Source organism: Eulemur rufifrons, chromosome 3 (assembly GCF_041146395.1).
Source record: "Eulemur rufifrons isolate Redbay chromosome 3, OSU_ERuf_1, whole genome shotgun sequence".
NCBI classification, from domain to species: domain Eukaryota; kingdom Metazoa; phylum Chordata; class Mammalia; order Primates; family Lemuridae; genus Eulemur; species Eulemur rufifrons.
The window spans coordinates 21,210,585-21,235,651 of NC_090985.1; the positions used below are offsets into that span (position 1 = coordinate 21,210,585).

The following is a 25,067-nucleotide window of genomic DNA, read 5'->3' on the forward strand; positions in this document are numbered from 1 at the left end:
GGGTCCTGAGAAGCTTCTGGAGTTGCCATTACAGCCAGCTTCACGAAAGTCAAGTGAGACGTCCCCCTGTGCTGCACTCTGCTCTAAGCTGAATGCAGGTGATAAATTTTTAGGGGCATTAGTGTGGTGTGAGGAATCCTTATTTATTGGAAGTGGACTGGTCTGGATGAAGGAAAAGCACAAGTACCTGAGGATGTTGAGGTGCAGCCGAGTGGCCCTCTATTGTTTTAGAGCAGGACAAATAACCCTTTCCGCACCGGCCCACTTGATGTCCTCCTCATTGATCTCACACGGCCACTCTCCTGGACCTTCCATTTTTCACACCACAGGTTATTCTCATCAAATCTTTTTGGTTGAATACAGCTTTAGAACTCTGCATTCATGCACAAATTGTTGTGTCACTAACTCACATAGCTTGGTATCGAGGAAAGTGCAGATTAAGAATTCAGGGAGGAAACAAGTGAATGAATGAAACGACAAAGGTGACAAAAGATCAACTCTTATGTTTATCCCAAGGACTCAGATGCTGGGAAGCCTGTATGATAAATAATTATAAAGAACCCAATGTTGCACTTTGTTTCTTTCCAATTTGGTGCGTCTGTGACCTGATGTATTTTTTTTTTATGATGCCTTGTTACAGGTTAAAAATGAGAACAAGTTGTTGTACTTCAGGGAAGCGAGGTGAGCAACCACTTTGGTACTTTTGAAATTCTTCTGGGTATCTGTGGCTGCTGAAGTCAGAACTTCGAGGACTATGTGTTCATTACATAAGTAGCTTAGTGGAGATCCATTTTACAGTGCATATATTTGCCCGTGGATGTTTCTACCCTCTTCAAGGAATCTTCTATTTTGTTACTTCACTATGGTTAGATCTCTTTTGGAAGTAACTTACACAATTTTGGGGAATGTCTTACGTATTTCTCCCTTTCACCATTTTGTGTTGAGAGAAAATGACCTTGTAATGAAATTCAAGTGTCCTAATTATTGAATATTTTTATCTTCATCTGACACATTGACCACATAGATATCTTTGTTCATGTATGTACTGTAATCACACCATATATTACTTCGCTACATGCCCTATTCCGTACAGGTTTAGTTGATTCAAAAGGCTTATATAAATTTCCACCGTAGATTTTCTCTAATTTTATTAGAACAATGCGAGGTCATTTTTTTCATCTTATGTCTATGCGTGTTCCATTATGCAGATACTAAACAAAACGTCTACTGTACATTTACTTGTCTGTATTCGTAAAGCATTAGACTAGACTGCACAAAATAAGCCTGGCTGTGGAAAATACTTGTTTGTTGGAAGGGTTATTGTCTGGATCGATGATGAGCCTCAGTGTGTGAGGACGGTGAGCGATACATTGCAGATGTCAATCTGAGGTCCAGATGAGTGGCCCTCTAGTAGGACAAGTAAGACTTTCAGATCCTGGCTTATTTCGTAACCCCTCAGTGACAGCATAGTAACACTGGGAGCACGTCTGTTTTTACACTTTGTTCTTGACCTGTTTCCTTGACATGAGGACATTAAAATGATTGTATTAAGATTAGGTCAAGCAACTGTGATATGTACTAGAAATCTCATTGGTGTGTCAATGCCAGTACTGAGGGAACGCTATGCCTGTATTAAATAATGACCTAAGAACCTCTCATGAAGAAAGCAATTTCAGTGCTTTTTTTATTTTCACTGTTAAGTATTTTCTAAGAGTTTGCCTTTGCTTTTTTTTTTTTTTTTTTCCCTGTCCTGTTTTGCCAAGATAGAAAGCCTGGTATGTGGGCCTCCACTTCAGAGAATGGGGTGAGTAGCTAAAGTTGTAACTTTTTTATAAAATTTTTTATTGATGCACAATAATTGTACATATTCAAGGAGTACGTGATATATTTTAATAGCAGCATATAACACGTACTGATCAGACCTGGGTAAATGGGTCATTATTCACGTGAAACATTTATTCTTGCTTTCTGTTGGGAACTTTTGAAAGATTCTAGCAATTCTAAATATAATAAATTATTGTTAACTATTCTTGCCGTATTGCACTATTGAACTGTAGAAATTTGCCTTCTATTTAACGGAATTACCCCTTCAGCAACACATCTTCATTACACCTTCCAAAACTTTGACACATTAAGTGTACAAGTCAATGTTTCTTTCGAAAGATTATAGAGTCGTGTATCCATCACCACAATCCACATTGAGAAATTTTGCATCACCCCTAAAAGTGACCCTCTCCCCATTTATGATCAATATACGCTTTGTTCCCAAGTCCCAGGTAACCACTAAGTAGCTTTCTGTGTATACGGATTTGCCTTATCCATCAATTTTGTATAAAAGGAATCATACCATGTGTAGGTTTTTTGTTTGTTTGTTTTACTTAGCATAAAGTCTTTGAAGTCCATCATTGTTGTAAGCGTGTGTCAGCTCATCTCAAGTCTTTTCATTGAAGATATGGTTTTATGTCCTAGAATTCCCACTTGGTTCCTTTTCATAATTTGCATTTTCCTTATGAATCTACCATCTATTAACACATTCCGGCCATTGTCTTGTATGCATTTTTTGTGATAGAGTTTATGTTATTTCTCTGGTCTTGGTAAAAATGGGTCATCTGCCTGTTAGTTTATAAGGATTATGGATGTCCTTTTCTTGCTTCATTCTGTCTTACTTTTATTTTGTGTGTATGGGAGGTTTTGAGTCAAATTAGAGTGAAGGCTGATTTTCTCTCTGCTTCTTTTTTGTTCTCAGACAGAAGATGGAGGGTAGTGTGAAAGAAATGATCATTTCAATTAAACCATAAATCAAGTCGTTCTGAAATGGAATCATACATTTAACCTTATAGCATCTACAGGTATATAAGTGTCTATTCCTCTGTGTGTGTGTTGTATATATCAGAATAGGACCTAGACTCCTCACATATCTTCATAGGTGTTAGAGATTTCAATTCAAAATTTATTAATAAGAACTTTATTAATGTAGATTGAATCTTTAATAATAACAGTTGATCATTAGTTTGCTGTAGTGGTTAATAGTTTGTGTGTATTGTTCATGCATATATTATACTTATCTATTTATTATTTTCAGTCACTTGCCCTTAATATTTCTCACTCTTGCAAATAATAGTGCATTAAACGCAACTAAGAAGATGTTGGAAAGTCAGCCAAATCAGGAAGCTAGCTAAAGTATTCTTTGACCGCGTGCTTTTACACAGCCTCTGCAAGGAAATGTATTTTATACAATAATACTGAGGACTGAATAAGAAAATACTCAGGGATTTTGCTGTATTTGTATGTCAATGAAGGCAAAGATTCAGGAATAGAATTGGCAAGCCTGGATGTGGATTATGTTGAAATCATTTGATTCCTAGTCAGATAAAACAGAGTCAAGTTCGGTAATTATCCTATGTGTGTAACATGAACACGTATATGTGCTTTGGATAGGGACTAGAAACCAATCTGACGGGAAAAATGTCACAGTGTATATTTACGTCGGATACATCCTGTCATAGTTTAATAGTCCTTTATACGATACAATCCGCGCTGCCAGTTAACCCCCGGTTTTGGGTTCTATTGTTTTGAGTAGGATATCATCACTGACAACTGTCCCACTGCAGTATCACTTGAAGTATTGCTGCAGACCGAAGGGTCCTGAGAAGCTTCTGGAGTTGCCATTACAGCCAGCTTCACGAAAGTCAAGTGAGACGTCCCCCTGTGCTGCACTCTGCTCTAAGCTGAATGCAGGTGATAAATTTTTAGGGGCATTAGTGTGGTGTGAGGAATCCTTATTTATTGGAAGTGGACTGGTCTGGATGAAGGAAAAGCACAAGTACCTGAGGATGTTGAGGTGCAGCCGAGTGGCCCTCTATTGTTTTAGAGCAGGACAAATAACCCTTTCCGCACCGGCCCACTTGATGTCCTCCTCATTGATCTCACACGGCCACTCTCCTGGACCTTCCATTTTTCACACCACAGGTTATTCTCATCAAATCTTTTTGGTTGAATACAGCTTTAGAACTCTGCATTCATGCACAAATTGTTGTGTCACTAACTCACATAGCTTGGTATCGAGGAAAGTGCAGATTAAGAATTCAGGGAGGAAACAAGTGAATGAATGAAACGACAAAGGTGACAAAAGATCAACTCTTATGTTTATCCCAAGGACTCGGATGCTGGGAAGCCTGTATGATAAATAATTATAAAGAACCCAATGTTGCACTTTGTTTCTTTCCAATTTGGTGCGTCTGTGACCTGATGTATTTTTTTTTTATATGATGCCTTGTTACAGGTTAAAAATGAGAACAAGTTGTTGTACTTCAGGGAAGCGAGGTGAGCAACCACTTTGGTACTTTTGAAATTCTTCTGGGTATCTGTGGCTGCTGAAGTCAGAACTTCGAGGACTATGTGTTCATTACATAAGTAGCTTAGTGGAGATCCATTTTACAGTGCATATATTTGCCCGTGGATGTTTCTACCCTCTTCAAGGAATCTTCTATTTTGTTACTTCACTATGGTTAGATCTCTTTTGGAAGTAACTTACACAATTTTGGGGAATGTCTTACGTATTTCTCCCTTTCACCATTTTGTGTTGAGAGAAAATGACCTTGTAATGAAATTCAAGTGTCCTAATTATTGAATATTTTTATCTTCATCTGGCACATTGACCACATAGATATCTTTGTTCATGTATGTACTGTAATCACACCATATATTACTTCGCTACATGCCCTATTCCGTACAGGTTTAGTTGATTCAAAAGGCTTATATAAATTTCCACCGTAGATTTTCTCTAATTTTATTAGAACAATGCGAGGTCATTTTTTTCATCTTATGTCTATGCATGTTCCATTATGCAGATACTAAACAAAACGTCTACTGTACATTTACTTGTCTGTATTCGTAAAGCATTAGACTAGACTGCACAAAATAAGCCTGGCTGTGGAAAATACTTGTTTGTTGGAAGGGTTATTGTCTGGATCGATGATGAGCCTCAGTGTGTGAGGACGGTGAGCGATACATTGCAGATGTCAATCTGAGGTCCAGATGAGTGGCCCTCTAGTAGGACAAGTAAGACTTTCAGATCCTGGCTTATTTCGTAACCCCTCAGTGACAGCATAGTAACACTGGGAGCACGTCTGTTTTTACACTTTGTTCTTGACCTGTTTCCTTGACATGAGGACATTAAAATGATTGTATTAAGATTAGGTCAAGCAACTGTGATATGTACTAGAAATCTCATTGGTGTGTCAATGCCAGTACTGAGGGAACGCTATGCCTGTATTAAATAATGACCTAAGAACCTCTCATGAAGAAAGCAATTTCAGTGCTTTTTTTATTTTCACTGTTAAGTATTTTCTAAGAGTTTGCCTTTGCTTTTTTTTTTTTTTTTTTCCCTGTCCTGTTTTGCCAAGATAGAAAGCCTGGTATGTGGGCCTCCACTTCAGAGAATGGGGTGAGTAGCTAAAGTTGTAACTTTTTTATAAAATTTTTTATTGATGCACAATAATTGTACATATTCAAGGAGTACGTGATATATTTTAATAGCAGCATATAACACGTACTGATCAGACCTGGGTAAATGGGTCATTATTCACGTGAAACATTTATTCTTGCTTTCTGTTGGGAACTTTTGAAAGATTCTAGCAATTCTAAATATAATAAATTATTGTTAACTATTCTTGCCGTATTGCACTATTGAACTGTAGAAATTTGCCTTCTATTTAACGGAATTACCCCTTCAGCAACACATCTTCATTACACCTTCCAAAACTTTGACACATTAAGTGTACAAGTCAATGTTTCTTTCGAAAGATTATAGAGTCGTGTATCCATCACCACAATCCACATTGAGAAATTTTGCATCACCCCTAAAAGTGACCCTCTCCCCATTTATGATCAATATACGCTTTGTTCCCAAGTCCCAGGTAACCACTAAGTAGCTTTCTGTGTATACGGATTTGCCTTATCCATCAATTTTGTATAAAAGGAATCATACCATGTGTAGGTTTTTTGTTTGTTTGTTTTACTTAGCATAAAGTCTTTGAAGTCCATCATTGTTGTAAGCGTGTGTCAGCTCATCTCAAGTCTTTTCATTGAAGATATGGTTTTATGTCCTAGAATTCCCACTTGGTTCCTTTTCATAATTTGCATTTTCCTTATGAATCTACCATCTATTAACACATTCCGGCCATTGTCTTGTATGCATTTTTTGTGATAGAGTTTATGTTATTTCTCTGGTCTTGGTAAAAATGGGTCATCTGCCTGTTAGTTTATAAGGATTATGGATGTCCTTTTCTTGCTTCATTCTGTCTTACTTTTATTTTGTGTGTATGGGAGGTTTTGAGTCAAATTAGAGTGAAGGCTGATTTTCTCTCTGCTTCTTTTTTGTTCTCAGACAGAAGATGGAGGGTAGTGTGAAAGAAATGATCATTTCAATTAAACCATAAATCAAGTCGTTCTGAAATGGAATCATACATTTAACCTTATAGCATCTACAGGTATATAAGTGTCTATTCCTCTGTGTGTGTGTTGTATATATCAGAATAGGACCTAGACTCCTCACATATCTTCATAGGTGTTAGAGATTTCAATTCAAAATTTATTAATAAGAACTTTATTAATGTAGATTGAATCTTTAATAATAACAGTTGATCATTAGTTTGCTGTAGTGGTTAATAGTTTGTGTGTATTGTTCATGCATATATTATACTTATCTATTTATTATTTTCAGTCACTTGCCCTTAATATTTCTCACTCTTGCAAATAATAGTGCATTAAACGCAACTAAGAAGATGTTGGAAAGTCAGCCAAATCAGGAAGCTAGCTAAAGTATTCTTTGACCGCGTGCTTTTACACAGCCTCTGCAAGGAAATGTATTTTATACAATAATACTGAGGACTGAATAAGAAAATACTCAGGGATTTTGCTGTATTTGTATGTCAATGAAGGCAAAGATTCAGGAATAGAATTGGCAAGCCTGGATGTGGATTATGTTGAAATCATTTGATTCCTAGTCAGATAAAACAGAGTCAAGTTCGGTAATTATCCTATGTGTGTAACATGAACACGTATATGTGCTTTGGATAGGGACTAGAAACCAATCTGACGGGAAAAATGTCACAGTGTATATTTACGTCGGATACATCCTGTCATAGTTTAATAGTCCTTTATACGATACAATCCGCGCTGCCAGTTAACCCCCGGTTTTGGGTTCTATTGTTTTGAGTAGGATATCATCACTGACAACTGTCCCACTGCAGTATCACTTGAAGTATTGCTGCAGACCGAAGGGTCCTGAGAAGCTTCTGGAGTTGCCATTACAGCCAGCTTCACGAAAGTCAAGTGAGACGTCCCCCTGTGCTGCACTCTGCTCTAAGCTGAATGCAGGTGATAAATTTTTAGGGGCATTAGTGTGGTGTGAGGAATCCTTATTTATTGGAAGTGGACTGGTCTGGATGAAGGAAAAGCACAAGTACCTGAGGATGTTGAGGTGCAGCCGAGTGGCCCTCTATTGTTTTAGAGCAGGACAAATAACCCTTTCCGCACCGGCCCACTTGATGTCCTCCTCATTGATCTCACACGGCCACTCTCCTGGACCTTCCATTTTTCACACCACAGGTTATTCTCATCAAATCTTTTTGGTTGAATACAGCTTTAGAACTCTGCATTCATGCACAAATTGTTGTGTCACTAACTCACATAGCTTGGTATCGAGGAAAGTGCAGATTAAGAATTCAGGGAGGAAACAAGTGAATGAATGAAACGACAAAGGTGACAAAAGATCAACTCTTATGTTTATCCCAAGGACTCGGATGCTGGGAAGCCTGTATGATAAATAATTATAAAGAACCCAATGTTGCACTTTGTTTCTTTCCAATTTGGTGCGTCTGTGACCTGATGTATTTTTTTTTTATATGATGCCTTGTTACAGGTTAAAAATGAGAACAAGTTGTTGTACTTCAGGGAAGCGAGGTGAGCAACCACTTTGGTACTTTTGAAATTCTTCTGGGTATCTGTGGCTGCTGAAGTCAGAACTTCGAGGACTATGTGTTCATTACATAAGTAGCTTAGTGGAGATCCATTTTACAGTGCATATATTTGCCCGTGGATGTTTCTACCCTCTTCAAGGAATCTTCTATTTTGTTACTTCACTATGGTTAGATCTCTTTTGGAAGTAACTTACACAATTTTGGGGAATGTCTTACGTATTTCTCCCTTTCACCATTTTGTGTTGAGAGAAAATGACCTTGTAATGAAATTCAAGTGTCCTAATTATTGAATATTTTTATCTTCATCTGGCACATTGACCACATAGATATCTTTGTTCATGTATGTACTGTAATCACACCATATATTACTTCGCTACATGCCCTATTCCGTACAGGTTTAGTTGATTCAAAAGGCTTATATAAATTTCCACCGTAGATTTTCTCTAATTTTATTAGAACAATGCGAGGTCATTTTTTTCATCTTATGTCTATGCATGTTCCATTATGCAGATACTAAACAAAACGTCTACTGTACATTTACTTGTCTGTATTCGTAAAGCATTAGACTAGACTGCACAAAATAAGCCTGGCTGTGGAAAATACTTGTTTGTTGGAAGGGTTATTGTCTGGATCGATGATGAGCCTCAGTGTGTGAGGACGGTGAGCGATACATTGCAGATGTCAATCTGAGGTCCAGATGAGTGGCCCTCTAGTAGGACAAGTAAGACTTTCAGATCCTGGCTTATTTCGTAACCCCTCAGTGACAGCATAGTAACACTGGGAGCACGTCTGTTTTTACACTTTGTTCTTGACCTGTTTCCTTGACATGAGGACATTAAAATGATTGTATTAAGATTAGGTCAAGCAACTGTGATATGTACTAGAAATCTCATTGGTGTGTCAATGCCAGTACTGAGGGAACGCTATGCCTGTATTAAATAATGACCTAAGAACCTCTCATGAAGAAAGCAATTTCAGTGCTTTTTTTATTTTCACTGTTAAGTATTTTCTAAGAGTTTGCCTTTGCTTTTTTTTTTTTTTTTTTCCCTGTCCTGTTTTGCCAAGATAGAAAGCCTGGTATGTGGGCCTCCACTTCAGAGAATGGGGTGAGTAGCTAAAGTTGTAACTTTTTTATAAAATTTTTTATTGATGCACAATAATTGTACATATTCAAGGAGTACGTGATATATTTTAATAGCAGCATATAACACGTACTGATCAGACCTGGGTAAATGGGTCATTATTCACGTGAAACATTTATTCTTGCTTTCTGTTGGGAACTTTTGAAAGATTCTAGCAATTCTAAATATAATAAATTATTGTTAACTATTCTTGCCGTATTGCACTATTGAACTGTAGAAATTTGCCTTCTATTTAACGGAATTACCCCTTCAGCAACACATCTTCATTACACCTTCCAAAACTTTGACACATTAAGTGTACAAGTCAATGTTTCTTTCGAAAGATTATAGAGTCGTGTATCCATCACCACAATCCACATTGAGAAATTTTGCATCACCCCTAAAAGTGACCCTCTCCCCATTTATGATCAATATACGCTTTGTTCCCAAGTCCCAGGTAACCACTAAGTAGCTTTCTGTGTATACGGATTTGCCTTATCCATCAATTTTGTATAAAAGGAATCATACCATGTGTAGGTTTTTTGTTTGTTTGTTTTACTTAGCATAAAGTCTTTGAAGTCCATCATTGTTGTAAGCGTGTGTCAGCTCATCTCAAGTCTTTTCATTGAAGATATGGTTTTATGTCCTAGAATTCCCACTTGGTTCCTTTTCATAATTTGCATTTTCCTTATGAATCTACCATCTATTAACACATTCCGGCCATTGTCTTGTATGCATTTTTTGTGATAGAGTTTATGTTATTTCTCTGGTCTTGGTAAAAATGGGTCATCTGCCTGTTAGTTTATAAGGATTATGGATGTCCTTTTCTTGCTTCATTCTGTCTTACTTTTATTTTGTGTGTATGGGAGGTTTTGAGTCAAATTAGAGTGAAGGCTGATTTTCTCTCTGCTTCTTTTTTGTTCTCAGACAGAAGATGGAGGGTAGTGTGAAAGAAATGATCATTTCAATTAAACCATAAATCAAGTCGTTCTGAAATGGAATCATACATTTAACCTTATAGCATCTACAGGTATATAAGTGTCTATTCCTCTGTGTGTGTGTTGTATATATCAGAATAGGACCTAGACTCCTCACATATCTTCATAGGTGTTAGAGATTTCAATTCAAAATTTATTAATAAGAACTTTATTAATGTAGATTGAATCTTTAATAATAACAGTTGATCATTAGTTTGCTGTAGTGGTTAATAGTTTGTGTGTATTGTTCATGCATATATTATACTTATCTATTTATTATTTTCAGTCACTTGCCCTTAATATTTCTCACTCTTGCAAATAATAGTGCATTAAACGCAACTAAGAAGATGTTGGAAAGTCAGCCAAATCAGGAAGCTAGCTAAAGTATTCTTTGACCGCGTGCTTTTACACAGCCTCTGCAAGGAAATGTATTTTATACAATAATACTGAGGACTGAATAAGAAAATACTCAGGGATTTTGCTGTATTTGTATGTCAATGAAGGCAAAGATTCAGGAATAGAATTGGCAAGCCTGGATGTGGATTATGTTGAAATCATTTGATTCCTAGTCAGATAAAACAGAGTCAAGTTCGGTAATTATCCTATGTGTGTAACATGAACACGTATATGTGCTTTGGATAGGGACTAGAAACCAATCTGACGGGAAAAATGTCACAGTGTATATTTACGTCGGATACATCCTGTCATAGTTTAATAGTCCTTTATACGATACAATCCGCGCTGCCAGTTAACCCCCGGTTTTGGGTTCTATTGTTTTGAGTAGGATATCATCACTGACAACTGTCCCACTGCAGTATCACTTGAAGTATTGCTGCAGACCGAAGGGTCCTGAGAAGCTTCTGGAGTTGCCATTACAGCCAGCTTCACGAAAGTCAAGTGAGACGTCCCCCTGTGCTGCACTCTGCTCTAAGCTGAATGCAGGTGATGAATTTTTAGGGGCATTAGTGTGGTGTGAGGAATCCTTATTTATTGGAAGTGGACTGGTCTGGATGAAGGAAAAGCACAAGTACCTGAGGATGTTGAGGTGCAGCCGAGTGGCCCTCTATTGTTTTAGAGCAGGACAAATAACCCTTTCCGCACCGGCCCACTTGATGTCCTCCTCATTGATCTCACACGGCCACTCTCCTGGACCTTCCATTTTTCACACCACAGGTTATTCTCATCAAATCTTTTTGGTTGAATACAGCTTTAGAACTCTGCATTCATGCACAAATTGTTGTGTCACTAACTCACATAGCTTGGTATCGAGGAAAGTGCAGATTAAGAATTCAGGGAGGAAACAAGTGAATGAATGAAACGACAAAGGTGACAAAAGATCAACTCTTATGTTTATCCCAAGGACTCGGATGCTGGGAAGCCTGTATGATAAATAATTATAAAGAACCCAATGTTGCACTTTGTTTCTTTCCAATTTGGTGCGTCTGTGACCTGATGTATTTTTTTTTTATATGATGCCTTGTTACAGGTTAAAAATGAGAACAAGTTGTTGTACTTCAGGGAAGCGAGGTGAGCAACCACTTTGGTACTTTTGAAATTCTTCTGGGTATCTGTGGCTGCTGAAGTCAGAACTTCGAGGACTATGTGTTCATTACATAAGTAGCTTAGTGGAGATCCATTTTACAGTGCATATATTTGCCCGTGGATGTTTCTACCCTCTTCAAGGAATCTTCTATTTTGTTACTTCACTATGGTTAGATCTCTTTTGGAAGTAACTTACACAATTTTGGGGAATGTCTTACGTATTTCTCCCTTTCACCATTTTGTGTTGAGAGAAAATGACCTTGTAATGAAATTCAAGTGTCCTAATTATTGAATATTTTTATCTTCATCTGGCACATTGACCACATAGATATCTTTGTTCATGTATGTACTGTAATCACACCATATATTACTTCGCTACATGCCCTATTCCGTACAGGTTTAGTTGATTCAAAAGGCTTATATAAATTTCCACCGTAGATTTTCTCTAATTTTATTAGAACAATGCGAGGTCATTTTTTTCATCTTATGTCTATGCGTGTTCCATTATGCAGATACTAAACAAAACGTCTACTGTACATTTACTTGTCTGTATTCGTAAAGCATTAGACTAGACGGCACAAAATAAGCCTGGCTGTGGAAAATACTTGTTTGTTGGAAGGGTTATTGTCTGGATCGATGATGAGCCTCAGTGTGTGAGGACGGTGAGCGATACATTGCAGATGTCAATCTGAGGTCCAGATGAGTGGCCCTCTAGTAGGACAAGTAAGACTTTCAGATCCTGGCTTATTTCGTAACCCCTCAGTGACAGCATAGTAACACTGGGAGCACGTCTGTTTTTACACTTTGTTCTTGACCTGTTTCCTTGACATGAGGACATTAAAATGATTGTATTAAGATTAGGTCAAGCAACTGTGATATGTACTAGAAATCTCATTGGTGTGTCAATGCCAGTACTGAGGGAACGCTATGCCTGTATTAAATAATGACCTAAGAACCTCTCATGAAGAAAGCAATTTCAGTGCTTTTTTTATTTTCACTGTTAAGTATTTTCTAAGAGTTTGCCTTTGCTTTTTTTTTTTTTTTTTTCCCTGTCCTGTTTTGCCAAGATAGAAAGCCTGGTATGTGGGCCTCCACTTCAGAGAATGGGGTGAGTAGCTAAAGTTGTAACTTTTTTATAAAATTTTTTATTGATGCACAATAATTGTACATATTCAAGGAGTACGTGATATATTTTAATAGCAGCATATAACACGTACTGATCAGACCTGGGTAAATGGGTCATTATTCACGTGAAACATTTATTCTTGCTTTCTGTTGGGAACTTTTGAAAGATTCTAGCAATTCTAAATATAATAAATTATTGTTAACTATTCTTGCCGTATTGCACTATTGAACTGTAGAAATTTGCCTTCTATTTAACGGAATTACCCCTTCAGCAACACATCTTCATTACACCTTCCAAAACTTTGACACATTAAGTGTACAAGTCAATGTTTCTTTCGAAAGATTATAGAGTCGTGTATCCATCACCACAATCCACATTGAGAAATTTTGCATCACCCCTAAAAGTGACCCTCTCCCCATTTATGATCAATATACGCTTTGTTCCCAAGTCCCAGGTAACCACTAAGTAGCTTTCTGTGTATACGGATTTGCCTTATCCATCAATTTTGTATAAAAGGAATCATACCATGTGTAGGTTTTTTGTTTGTTTGTTTTACTTAGCATAAAGTCTTTGAAGTCCATCATTGTTGTAAGCGTGTGTCAGCTCATCTCAAGTCTTTTCATTGAAGATATGGTTTTATGTCCTAGAATTCCCACTTGGTTCCTTTTCATAATTTGCATTTTCCTTATGAATCTACCATCTATTAACACATTCCGGCCATTGTCTTGTATGCATTTTTTGTGATAGAGTTTATGTTATTTCTCTGGTCTTGGTAAAAATGGGTCATCTGCCTGTTAGTTTATAAGGATTATGGATGTCCTTTTCTTGCTTCATTCTGTCTTACTTTTATTTTGTGTGTATGGGAGGTTTTGAGTCAAATTAGAGTGAAGGCTGATTTTCTCTCTGCTTCTTTTTTGTTCTCAGACAGAAGATGGAGGGTAGTGTGAAAGAAATGATCATTTCAATTAAACCATAAATCAAGTCGTTCTGAAATGGAATCATACATTTAACCTTATAGCATCTACAGGTATATAAGTGTCTATTCCTCTGTGTGTGTGTTGTATATATCAGAATAGGACCTAGACTCCTCACATATCTTCATAGGTGTTAGAGATTTCAATTCAAAATTTATTAATAAGAACTTTATTAATGTAGATTGAATCTTTAATAATAACAGTTGATCATTAGTTTGCTGTAGTGGTTAATAGTTTGTGTGTATTGTTCATGCATATATTATACTTATCTATTTATTATTTTCAGTCACTTGCCCTTAATATTTCTCACTCTTGCAAATAATAGTGCATTAAACGCAACTAAGAAGATGTTGGAAAGTCAGCCAAATCAGGAAGCTAGCTAAAGTATTCTTTGACCGCGTGCTTTTACACAGCCTCTGCAAGGAAATGTATTTTATACAATAATACTGAGGACTGAATAAGAAAATACTCAGGGATTTTGCTGTATTTGTATGTCAATGAAGGCAAAGATTCAGGAATAGAATTGGCAAGCCTGGATGTGGATTATGTTGAAATCATTTGATTCCTAGTCAGATAAAACAGAGTCAAGTTCGGTAATTATCCTATGTGTGTAACATGAACACGTATATGTGCTTTGGATAGGGACTAGAAACCAATCTGACGGGAAAAATGTCACAGTGTATATTTACGTCAGATACATCCTGTCATAGTTTAATAGTCCTTTATACGATACAATCCGCGCTGCCAGGTAACCCCCGGTTTTGGGTTCTATTGTTTTGAGTAGGATATCATCACTGACAACTGTCCCACTGCAGTATCACTTGAAGTATTGCTGCAGACCGAAGGGTCCTGAGAAGCTTCTGGAGTTGCCATTACAGCCAGCTTCACGAAAGTCAAGTGAGACGTCCCCCTGTGCTGCACTCTGCTCTAAGCTGAATGCAGGTGATGAATTTTTAGGGGCATTAGTGTGGTGTGAGGAATCCTTATTTATTGGAAGTGGACTGGTCTGGATGAAGGAAAAGCACAAGTACCTGAGGATGTTGAGGTGCAGCCGAGTGGCCCTCTATTGTTTTAGAGCAGGACAAATAACCCTTTCCGCACCGGCCCACTTGATGTCCTCCTCATTGATCTCACACGGCCACTCTCCTGGACCTTCCATTTTTCACACCACAGGTTATTCTCATCAAATCTTTTTGGTTGAATACAGCTTTAGAACTCTGCATTCATGCACAAATTGTTGTGTCACTAACTCACATAGCTTGGTATCGAGGAAAGTGCAGATTAAGAATTCAGGGAGGAAACAAGTGAATGAATGAAACGACAAAGGTGACAAAAGATCAACTCTTATGTTTATCCCAAGGACTCGGATGCTGGGAAGCCTGTATGATAAATAATTATAAAGAACCCAATGTTGCACTTTGTTTCTTTCCAATTTGGTGCGTCTGTGACCTGATGTATTTTTTTTTATATGATGCCTTGTTACAGGTTAAAAATGAGAACAAGTTGTTGTACTTCAGGGAAGCGAGGTGAGCAACCACTTTGGTACTTTTGAAATTCTTCTGGGTATCTGTGGCTGCTGAAGTCAGAACTTCGAGGACTATGTGTTCATTACATAAGTAGCTTAGTGGAGATCCATTTTACAGTGCATATATTTGCCCGTGGATGTTTCTACCCTCTTCAAGGAATCTTCTATTTTGTTACTTCACTATGGTTAGATCTCTTTTGGAAGTAACTTACACAATTTTGGGGAATGTCTTACGTATTTCTCCCTTTCACCATTTTGTGTTGAGAGAAAATGACCTTGTAATGAAATTCAAGTGTCCTAATTATTGAATATTTTTATCTTCATCTGACACATTCACCACATAGATATCTTTGTTCATATATGTACTGTAATCACACCATATATTACTTCGCTACATGCCCTATTCCGTACAGGTTTAGTTGATTCAAAAGGCTTATATAAATTTCCACCGTAGATTTTCTCTAATTTTATTAGAACAATGCGAGGTCATTTTTTTCATCTTATGTCTATGCGTGTTCCATTATGCAGATACTAAACAAAACGTCTACTGTACATTTACTTGTCTGTATTCGTAAAGCATTAGACTAGACGGCACAAAATAAGCCTGGCTGTGGAAAATACTTGTTTGTTGGAAGGGTTATTGTCTGGATCGATGATGAGCCTCAGTGTGTGAGGACGGTGAGCGATACATTGCAGATGTCAATCTGAGGTCCAGATGAGTGGCCCTCTAGTAGGACAAGTAAGACTTTCAGATCCTGGCTTATTTCGTAACCCCTCAGTGACAGCATAGTAACACTGGGAGCACGTCTGTTTTTACACTTTGTTCTTGACCTGTTTCCTTGACATGAGGACATTAAAATGATTGTATTAAGATTAGGTCAAGCAACTGTGATATGTACTAGAAATCTCATTGGTGTGTCAATGCCAGTACTGAGGGAACGCTATGCCTGTATTAAATAATGACCTAAGAACCTCTCATGAAGAAAGCAATTTCAGTGCTTTTTTTATTTTCACTGTTAAGTATTTTCTAAGAGTTTGCCTTTGCTTTTTTTTTTTTTTTTTTTTCCCTGTCCTGTTTTGCCAAGATAGAAAGCCTGGTATGTGGGCCTCCACTTCAGAGAATGGGGTGAGTAGCTAAAGTTGTAACTTTTTTATAAAATTTTTTATTGATGCACAATAATTGTACATATTCAAGGAGTACGTGATATATTTTAATAGCAGCATATAACACGTACTGATCAGACCTGGGTAAATGGGTCATTATTCACGTGAAACATTTATTCTTGCTTTCTGTTGGGAACTTTTGAAAGATTCTAGCAATTCTAAATATAATAAATTATTGTTAACTATTCTTGCCGTATTGCACTATTGAACTGTAGAAATTTGCCTTCTATTTAACGGAATTACCCCTTCAGCAACACATCTTCATTACACCTTCCAAAACTTTGACACATTAAGTGTACAAGTCAATGTTTCTTTCGAAAGATTATAGAGTCGTGTATCCATCACCACAATCCACATTGAGAAATATTGCATCACCCCTAAAAGTGACCCTCTCCCCATTTATGATCAATATACGCTTTGTTCCCAAGTCCCAGGTAACCACTAAGTAGCTTTCTGTGTATACGGATTTGCCTTATCCATCAATTTTGTATAAAAGGAATCATACCATGTGTAGGTTTTTTGTTTGTTTGTTTTACTTAGCATAAAGTCTTTGAAGTCCATCATTGTTGTAAGCGTGTGTCAGCTCATCTCAAGTCTTTTCATTGAAGATATGGTTTTATGTCCTAGAATTCCCACTTGGTTCCTTTTCATAATTTGCATTTTCCTTATGAATCTACCATCTATTAACACATTCCGGCCATTGTCTTGTATGCATTTTTTGTGATAGAGTTTATGTTATTTCTCTGGTCTTGGTAAAAATGGGTCATCTGCCTGTTAGTTTATAAGGATTATGGATGTCCTTTTCTTGCTTCATTCTGTCTTACTTTTATTTTGTGTGTATGGGAGGTTTTGAGTCAAATTAGAGTGAAGGCTGATTTTCTCTCTGCTTCTTTTTTGTTCTCAGACAGAAGATGGAGGGTAGTGTGAAAGAAATGATCATTTCAATTAAACCATAAATCAAGTCGTTCTGAAATGGAATCATACATTTAACCTTATAGCATCTACAGGTATATAAGTGTCTATTCCTCTGTGTGTGTGTTGTATATATCAGAATAGGACCTAGACTCCTCACATATCTTCATAGGTGTTAGAGATTTCAATTCAAAATTTATTAATAAGAACTTTATTAATGTAGATTGAATCTTTAATAATAACAGTTGATCATTAGTTTGCTGTAGTGGTTAATAGTTTGTGTGTATTGTTCATGCATATATTATACTTATCTATTTATTATTTTCAGTCACTTGCCCTTAATATTTCTCACTCTTGCAAATAATAGTGCATTAAACGCAACTAAGAAGATGTTGGAAAGTCAGCCAAATCAGGAAGCTAGCTAAAGTATTCTTTGACCGCGTGCTTTTACACAGCCTCTGCAAGGAAATGTATTTTATACAATAATACTGAGGACTGAATAAGAAAATACTCAGGGATTTTGCTGTATTTGTATGTCAATGAAGGCAAAGATAAAGGAATAGAATTGGCAAGCCTGGATGTGGATTATGTTGAAATCATTTGATTCCTAGTCAGATAAAACAGAGTCAAGTTCGGTAATTATCCTATGTGTGTAACATGAACACGTATATGTGCTTTGGATAGGGACTAGAAACCAATCTGACGGGAAAAATGTCACAGTGTATATTTACGTCGGATACATCCTGTCATAGTTTAATAGTCCTTTATACGATACAATCCGCGCTGCCAGTTAACCCCCGGTTTTGGGTTCTATTGTTTTGAGTAGGATATCATCACTGACAACTGTCCCACTGCAGTATCACTTGAAGTATTGCTGCAGACCGAAGGGTCCTGAGAAGCTTCTGGAGTTGCCATTACAGCCAGCTTCACGAAAGTCAAGTGAGACGTCCCCCTGTGCTGCACTCTGCTCTAAGCTGAATGCAGGTGATAAATTTTTAGGGGCATTAGTGTGGTGTGAGGAATCCTTATTTATTGGAAGTGGACTGGTCTGGATGAAGGAAAAGCACAAGTACCTGAGGATGTTGAGGTGCAGCCGAGTGGCCCTCTATTGTTTTAGAGCAGGACAAATAACCCTTTCCGCACCGGCCCACTTGATGTCCTCCTCATTGATCTCACACGGCCACTCTCCTGGACCTTCCATTTTTCACACCACAGGTTATTCTCATCAAATCTTTTTGGTTGAATACAGCTTTAGAACTCTGCATTCATGCACAAATTGTTGTGTCACTAACTCACATAGCTTGGTATCGAGGAAAGTGCAGATTAAGAATTCAGGGAGGAAACAAGTGAATGAATGAAACGACAAAGGTGACAAAAGATCAACTCTTATGTTTATCCCAAGGACTCGGATGCTGGGAAGCCTGTATGATAAATAATTATAAAGAACCCAATGTTGCACTTTGTTTCTTTCCAATTTGGTGCGTCTGTGACCTGATGTATTTTTTTTTATATGATGCCTTGTTACAGGTTAAAAATGAGAACAAGTTGTTGTACTTCAGGGAAGCGAGGTGAGCAACCACTTTGGTACTTTTGAAATTCTTCTGGGTATCTGTGGCTGCTGAAGTCAGAACTTCGAGGACTATGTGTTCATTACATAAGTAGCTTAGTGGAGATCCATTTTACAGTGCATATATTTGCCCGTGGATGTTTCTACCCTCTTCAAGGAATCTTCTATTTTGTTACTTCACTATGGTTAGATCTCTTTTGGAAGTAACTTACACAATTTTGGGGAATGTCTTACGTATTTCTCCCTTTCACCATTTTGTGTTGAGAGAAAATGACCTTGTAATGAAATTCAAGTGTCCTAATTATTGAATATTTTTATCTTCATCTGGCACATTCACCACATAGATATCTTTGTTCATATATGTACTGTAATCACACCATATATTACTTCGCTACATGCCCTATTCCGTACAGGTTTAGTTGATTCAAAAGGCTTATATAAATTTCCACCGTAGATTTTCTCTAATTTTATTAGAACAATGCGAGGTCATTTTTTTCATCTTATGTCTATGCGTGTTCCATTATGCAGATACTAAACAAAACGTCTACTGTACATTTACTTGTCTGTATTCGTAAAGCATTAGACTAGACTGCACAAAATAAGCCTGGCTGTGGAAAATACTTGTTTGTTGGAAGGGTTATTGTCTGGATCGATGATGAGCCTCAGTGTGTGAGGACGGTGAGCGATACATTGCAGATGTCAATCTGAGGTCCAGATGAGTGGCCCTCTAGTAGGACAAGTAAGACTTTCAGATCCTGGCTTATTTCGTAACCCCTCAGTGACAGCATAGTAACACTGGGAGCACGTCTGTTTTTACACTTTGTTCTTGACCTGTTTCCTTGACATGAGGACATTAAAATGATTGTATTAAGATTAGGTCAAGCAACTGTGATATGTACTAGAAATCTCATTGGTGTGTCAATGCCAGTACTGAGGGAACGCTATGCCTGTATTAAATAATGACCTAAGAACCTCTCATGAAGAAAGCAATTTCAGTGCTTTTTTTATTTTCACTGTTAAGTATTTTCTAAGAGTTTGCCTTTGCTTTTTTTTTTTTTTTTTTCCCTGTCCTGTTTTGCCAAGATAGAAAGCCTGGTATGTGGGCCTCCACTTCAGAGAATGGGGTGAGTAGCTAAAGTTGTAACTTTTTTATAAAATTTTTTATTGATGCACAATAATTGTACATATTCAAGGAGTACGTGATATATTTTAATAGCAGCATATAACACGTACTGATCAGACCTGGGTAAATGGGTCATTATTCACGTGAAACATTTATTCTTGCTTTCTGTTGGGAACTTTTGAAAGATTCTAGCAATTCTAAATATAATAAATTATTGTTAACTATTCTTGCCGTATTGCACTATTGAACTGTAGAAATTTGCCTTCTATTTAACGGAATTACCCCTTCAGCAACACATCTTCATTACACCTTCCAAAACTTTGACACATTAAGTGTACAAGTCAATGTTTCTTTCGAAAGATTATAGAGTCGTGTATCCATCACCACAATCCACATTGAGAAATTTTGCATCACCCCTAAAAGTGACCCTCTCCCCATTTATGATCAATATACGCTTTGTTCCCAAGTCCCAGGTAACCACTAAGTAGCTTTCTGTGTATACGGATTTGCCTTATCCATCAATTTTGTATAAAAGGAATCATACCATGTGTAGGTTTTTTGTTTGTTTGTTTTACTTAGCATAAAGTCTTTGAAGTCCATCATTGTTGTAAGCGTGTGTCAGCTCATCTCAAGTCTTTTCATTGAAGATATGGTTTTATGTCCTAGAATTCCCACTTGGTTCCTTTTCATAATTTGCATTTTCCTTATGAATCTACCATCTATTAACACATTCCGGCCATTGTCTTGTATGCATTTTTTGTGATAGAGTTTATGTTATTTCTCTGGTCTTGGTAAAAATGGGTCATCTGCCTGTTAGTTTATAAGGATTATGGATGTCCTTTTCTTGCTTCATTCTGTCTTACTTTTATTTTGTGTGTGTATGGGAGGTTTTGAGTCAAATTAGAGTGAAGGCTGATTTTCTCTCTGCTTCTTTTTTGTTCTCAGACAGAAGATGGAGGGTAGTGTGAAAGAAATGATCATTTCAATTAAACCATAAATCAAGTCGTTCTGAAATGGAATCATACATTTAACCTTATAGCATCTACAGGTATATAAGTGTCTATTCCTCTGTGTGTGTGTTGTATATATCAGAATAGGACCTAGACTCCTCACATATCTTCATAGGTGTTAGAGATTTCAATTCAAAATTTATTAATAAGAACTTTATTAATGTAGATTGAATCTTTAATAATAACAGTTGATCATTAGTTTGCTGTAGTGGTTAATAGTTTGTGTGTATTGTTCATGCATATATTATACTTATCTATTTATTATTTTCAGTCACTTGCCCTTAATATTTCTCACTCTTGCAAATAATAGTGCATTAAACGCAACTAAGAAGATGTTGGAAAGTCAGCCAAATCAGGAAGCTAGCTAAAGTATTCTTTGACCGCGTGCTTTTACACAGCCTCTGCAAGGAAATGTATTTTATACAATAATACTGAGGACTGAATAAGAAAATACTCAGGGATTTTGCTGTATTTGTATGTCAATGAAGGCAAAGATTCAGGAATAGAATTGGCAAGCCTGGATGTGGATTATGTTGAAATCATTTGATTCCTAGTCAGATAAAACAGAGTCAAGTTCGGTAATTATCCTATGTGTGTAACATGAACACGTATATGTGCTTTGGATAGGGACTAGAAACCAATCTGACGGGAAAAATGTCACAGTGTATATTTACGTCGGATACATCCTGTCATAGTTTAATAGTCCTTTATACGATACAATCCGCGCTGCCAGTTAACCCCCGGTTTTGGGTTCTATTGTTTTGAGTAGGATATCATCACTGACAACTGTCCCACTGCAGTATCACTTGAAGTATTGCTGCAGACCGAAGGGTCCTGAGAAGCTTCTGGAGTTGCCATTACAGCCAGCTTCACGAAAGTCAAGTGAGACGTCCCCCTGTGCTGCACTCTGCTCTAAGCTGAATGCAGGTGATAAATTTTTAGGGGCATTAGTGTGGTGTGAGGAATCCTTATTTATTGGAAGTGGACTGGTCTGGATGAAGGAAAAGCACAAGTACCTGAGGATGTTGAGGTGCAGCCGAGTGGCCCTCTATTGTTTTAGAGCAGGACAAATAACCCTTTCCGCACCGGCCCACTTGATGTCCTCCTCATTGATCTCACACGGCCACTCTCCTGGACCTTCCATTTTTCACACCACAGGTTATTCTCATCAAATCTTTTTGGTTGAATACAGCTTTAGAACTCTGCATTCATGCACAAATTGTTGTGTCACTAACTCACATAGCTTGGTATCGAGGAAAGTGCAGATTAAGAATTCAGGGAGGAAACAAGTGAATGAATGAAACGACAAAGGTGACAAAAGATCAACTCTTATGTTTATCCCAAGGACTCGGATGCTGGGAAGCCTGTATGATAAATAATTATAAAGAACCCAATGTTGCACTTTGTTTCTTTCCAATTTGGTGCGTCTGTGACCTGATGTATTTTTTTTTATATGATGCCTTGTTACAGGTTAAAAATGAGAACAAGTTGTTGTACTTCAGGGAAGCGAGGTGAGCAACCACTTTGGTACTTTTGAAATTCTTCTGGGTATCTGTGGCTGCTGAAGTCAGAACTTCGAGGACTATGTGTTCATTACATAAGTAGCTTAGTGGAGATCCATTTTACAGTGCATATATTTGCCCGTGGATGTTTCTACCCTCTTCAAGGAATCTTCTATTTTGTTACTTCACTATGGTTAGATCTCTTTTGGAAGTAACTTACACAATTTTGGGGAATGTCTTACGTATTTCTCCCTTTCACCATTTTGTGTTGAGAGAAAATGACCTTGTAATGAAATTCAAGTGTCCTAATTATTGAATATTTTTATCTTCATCTGACACATTGACCACATAGATATCTTTGATCATATATGTACTGTAATCACACCATATATTACTTCGCTACATGCCCTATTCCGTACAGGTTTAGTTGATTCAAAAGGCTTATATAAATTTCCACCGTAGATTTTCTCTAATTTTATTAGAACAATGCGAGGTCATTTTTTTCATCTTATGTCTATGCGTGTTCCATTATGCAGATACTAAACAAAACGTCTACTGTACATTTACTTGTCTGTATTCGTAAAGCATTAGACTAGACTGCACAAAATAAGCCTGGCTGTGGAAAATACTTGTTTGTTGGAAGGGTTATTGTCTGGATCGATGATGAGCCTCAGTGTGTGAGGACGGTGAGCGATACATTGCAGATGTCAATCTGAGGTCCAGATGAGTGGCCCTCTAGTAGGACAAGTAAGACTTTCAGATCCTGGCTTATTTCGTAACCCCTCAGTGACAGCATAGTAACACTGGGAGCACGTCTGTTTTTACACTTTGTTCTTGACCTGTTTCCTTGACATGAGGACATTAAAATGATTGTATTAAGATTAGGTCAAGCAACTGTGATATGTACTAGAAATCTCATTGGTGTGTCAATGCCAGTACTGAGGGAACGCTATGCCTGTATTAAATAATGACCTAAGAACCTCTCATGAAGAAAGCAATTTCAGTGCTTTTTTTATTTTCACTGTTAAGTATTTTCTAAGAGTTTGCCTTTGCTTTTTTTTTTTTTTTTTTCCCTGTCCTGTTTTGCCAAGATAGAAAGCCTGGTATGTGGGCCTCCACTTCAGAGAATGGGGTGAGTAGCTAAAGTTGTAACTTTTTTATAAAATTTTTTATTGATGCACAATAATTGTACATATTCAAGGAGTACGTGATATATTTTAATAGCAGCATATAACACGTACTGATCAGACCTGGGTAAATGGGTCATTATTCACGTGAAACATTTATTCTTGCTTTCTGTTGGGAACTTTTGAAAGATTCTAGCAATTCTAAATATAATAAATTATTGTTAACTATTCTTGCCGTATTGCACTATTGAACTGTAGAAATTTGCCTTCTATTTAACGGAATTACCCCTTCAGCAACACATCTTCATTACACCTTCCAAAACTTTGACACATTAAGTGTACAAGTCAATGTTTCTTTCGAAAGATTATAGAGTCGTGTATCCATCACCACAATCCACATTGAGAAATTTTGCATCACCCCTAAAAGTGACCCTCTCCCCATTTATGATCAATATACGCTTTGTTCCCAAGTCCCAGGTAACCACTAAGTAGCTTTCTGTGTATACGGATTTGCCTTATCCATCAATTTTGTATAAAAGGAATCATACCATGTGTAGGTTTTTTGTTTGTTTGTTTTACTTAGCATAAAGTCTTTGAAGTCCATCATTGTTGTAAGCGTGTGTCAGCTCATCTCAAGTCTTTTCATTGAAGATATGGTTTTATGTCCTAGAATTCCCACTTGGTTCCTTTTCATAATTTGCATTTTCCTTATGAATCTACCATCTATTAACACATTCTGGCCATTGTCTTGTATGCATTTTTTGTGATAGAGTTTATGTTATTTCTCTGGTCTTGGTAAAAATGGGTCATCTGCCTGTTAGTTTATAAGGATTATGGATGTCCTTTTCTTGCTTCATTCTGTCTTACTTTTATTTTGTGTGTATGGGAGGTTTTGAGTCAAATTAGAGTGAAGGCTGATTTTCTCTCTGCTTCTTTTTTGTTCTCAGACAGAAGATGGAGGGTAGTGTGAAAGAAATGATCATTTCAATTAAACCATAAATCAAGTCGTTCTGAAATGGAATCATACATTTAACCTTATAGCATCTACAGGTATATAAGTGTCTATTCCTCTGTGTGTGTGTTGTATATATCAGAATAGGACCTAGACTCCTCACATATCTTCATAGGTGTTAGAGATTTCAATTCAAAATTTATTAATAAGAACTTTATTAATGTAGATTGAATCTTTAATAATAACAGTTGATCATTAGTTTGCTGTAGTGGTTAATAGTTTGTGTGTATTGTTCATGCATATATTATACTTATCTATTTATTATTTTCAGTCACTTGCCCTTAATATTTCTCACTCTTGCAAATAATAGTGCATTAAATGCAACTAAGAAGATGTTGGAAAGTCAGCCAAATCAGGAAGCTAGCTAAAGTATTCTTTGACCGCGTGCTTTTACACAGCCTCT

General features: G+C 37.0%; 7 non-coding genes across 7 annotated transcripts; all 7 read left to right on the forward strand.

Annotated features, from left to right (window-relative positions):
• The first annotated feature begins 1,326 nt into the window (after window positions 1-1,326).
• Window positions 1,327-1,393, forward strand: LOC138382324 (small nucleolar RNA SNORD109A). Its single transcript, XR_011233407.1, has one exon. It is a non-coding gene; the product is annotated as a small nucleolar RNA SNORD109A (small nucleolar RNA).
• A 3,575-nt stretch (window positions 1,394-4,968) lies between these two features.
• LOC138382325 (small nucleolar RNA SNORD109A) lies at window positions 4,969-5,035 on the forward strand. Its single transcript, XR_011233408.1, has one exon. It is a non-coding gene; the product is annotated as a small nucleolar RNA SNORD109A (small nucleolar RNA).
• A 3,575-nt stretch (window positions 5,036-8,610) lies between these two features.
• LOC138382326 (small nucleolar RNA SNORD109A) lies at window positions 8,611-8,677 on the forward strand. Its single transcript, XR_011233409.1, has one exon. It is a non-coding gene; the product is annotated as a small nucleolar RNA SNORD109A (small nucleolar RNA).
• A 3,575-nt stretch (window positions 8,678-12,252) lies between these two features.
• On the forward strand, window positions 12,253-12,319 carry LOC138382327 (small nucleolar RNA SNORD109A). The gene has a single exon (XR_011233410.1). It is a non-coding gene; the product is annotated as a small nucleolar RNA SNORD109A (small nucleolar RNA).
• Window positions 12,320-15,893: 3,574 nt separating this feature from the next.
• Window positions 15,894-15,960, forward strand: LOC138382328 (small nucleolar RNA SNORD109A). Its single transcript, XR_011233411.1, has one exon. It is a non-coding gene; the product is annotated as a small nucleolar RNA SNORD109A (small nucleolar RNA).
• A 3,576-nt stretch (window positions 15,961-19,536) lies between these two features.
• On the forward strand, window positions 19,537-19,603 carry LOC138382329 (small nucleolar RNA SNORD109A). Its single transcript, XR_011233412.1, has one exon. It is a non-coding gene; the product is annotated as a small nucleolar RNA SNORD109A (small nucleolar RNA).
• A 3,576-nt stretch (window positions 19,604-23,179) lies between these two features.
• On the forward strand, window positions 23,180-23,246 carry LOC138382330 (small nucleolar RNA SNORD109A). Its single transcript, XR_011233413.1, has one exon. It is a non-coding gene; the product is annotated as a small nucleolar RNA SNORD109A (small nucleolar RNA).
• Window positions 23,247-25,067: the final 1,821 nt, after the last annotated feature.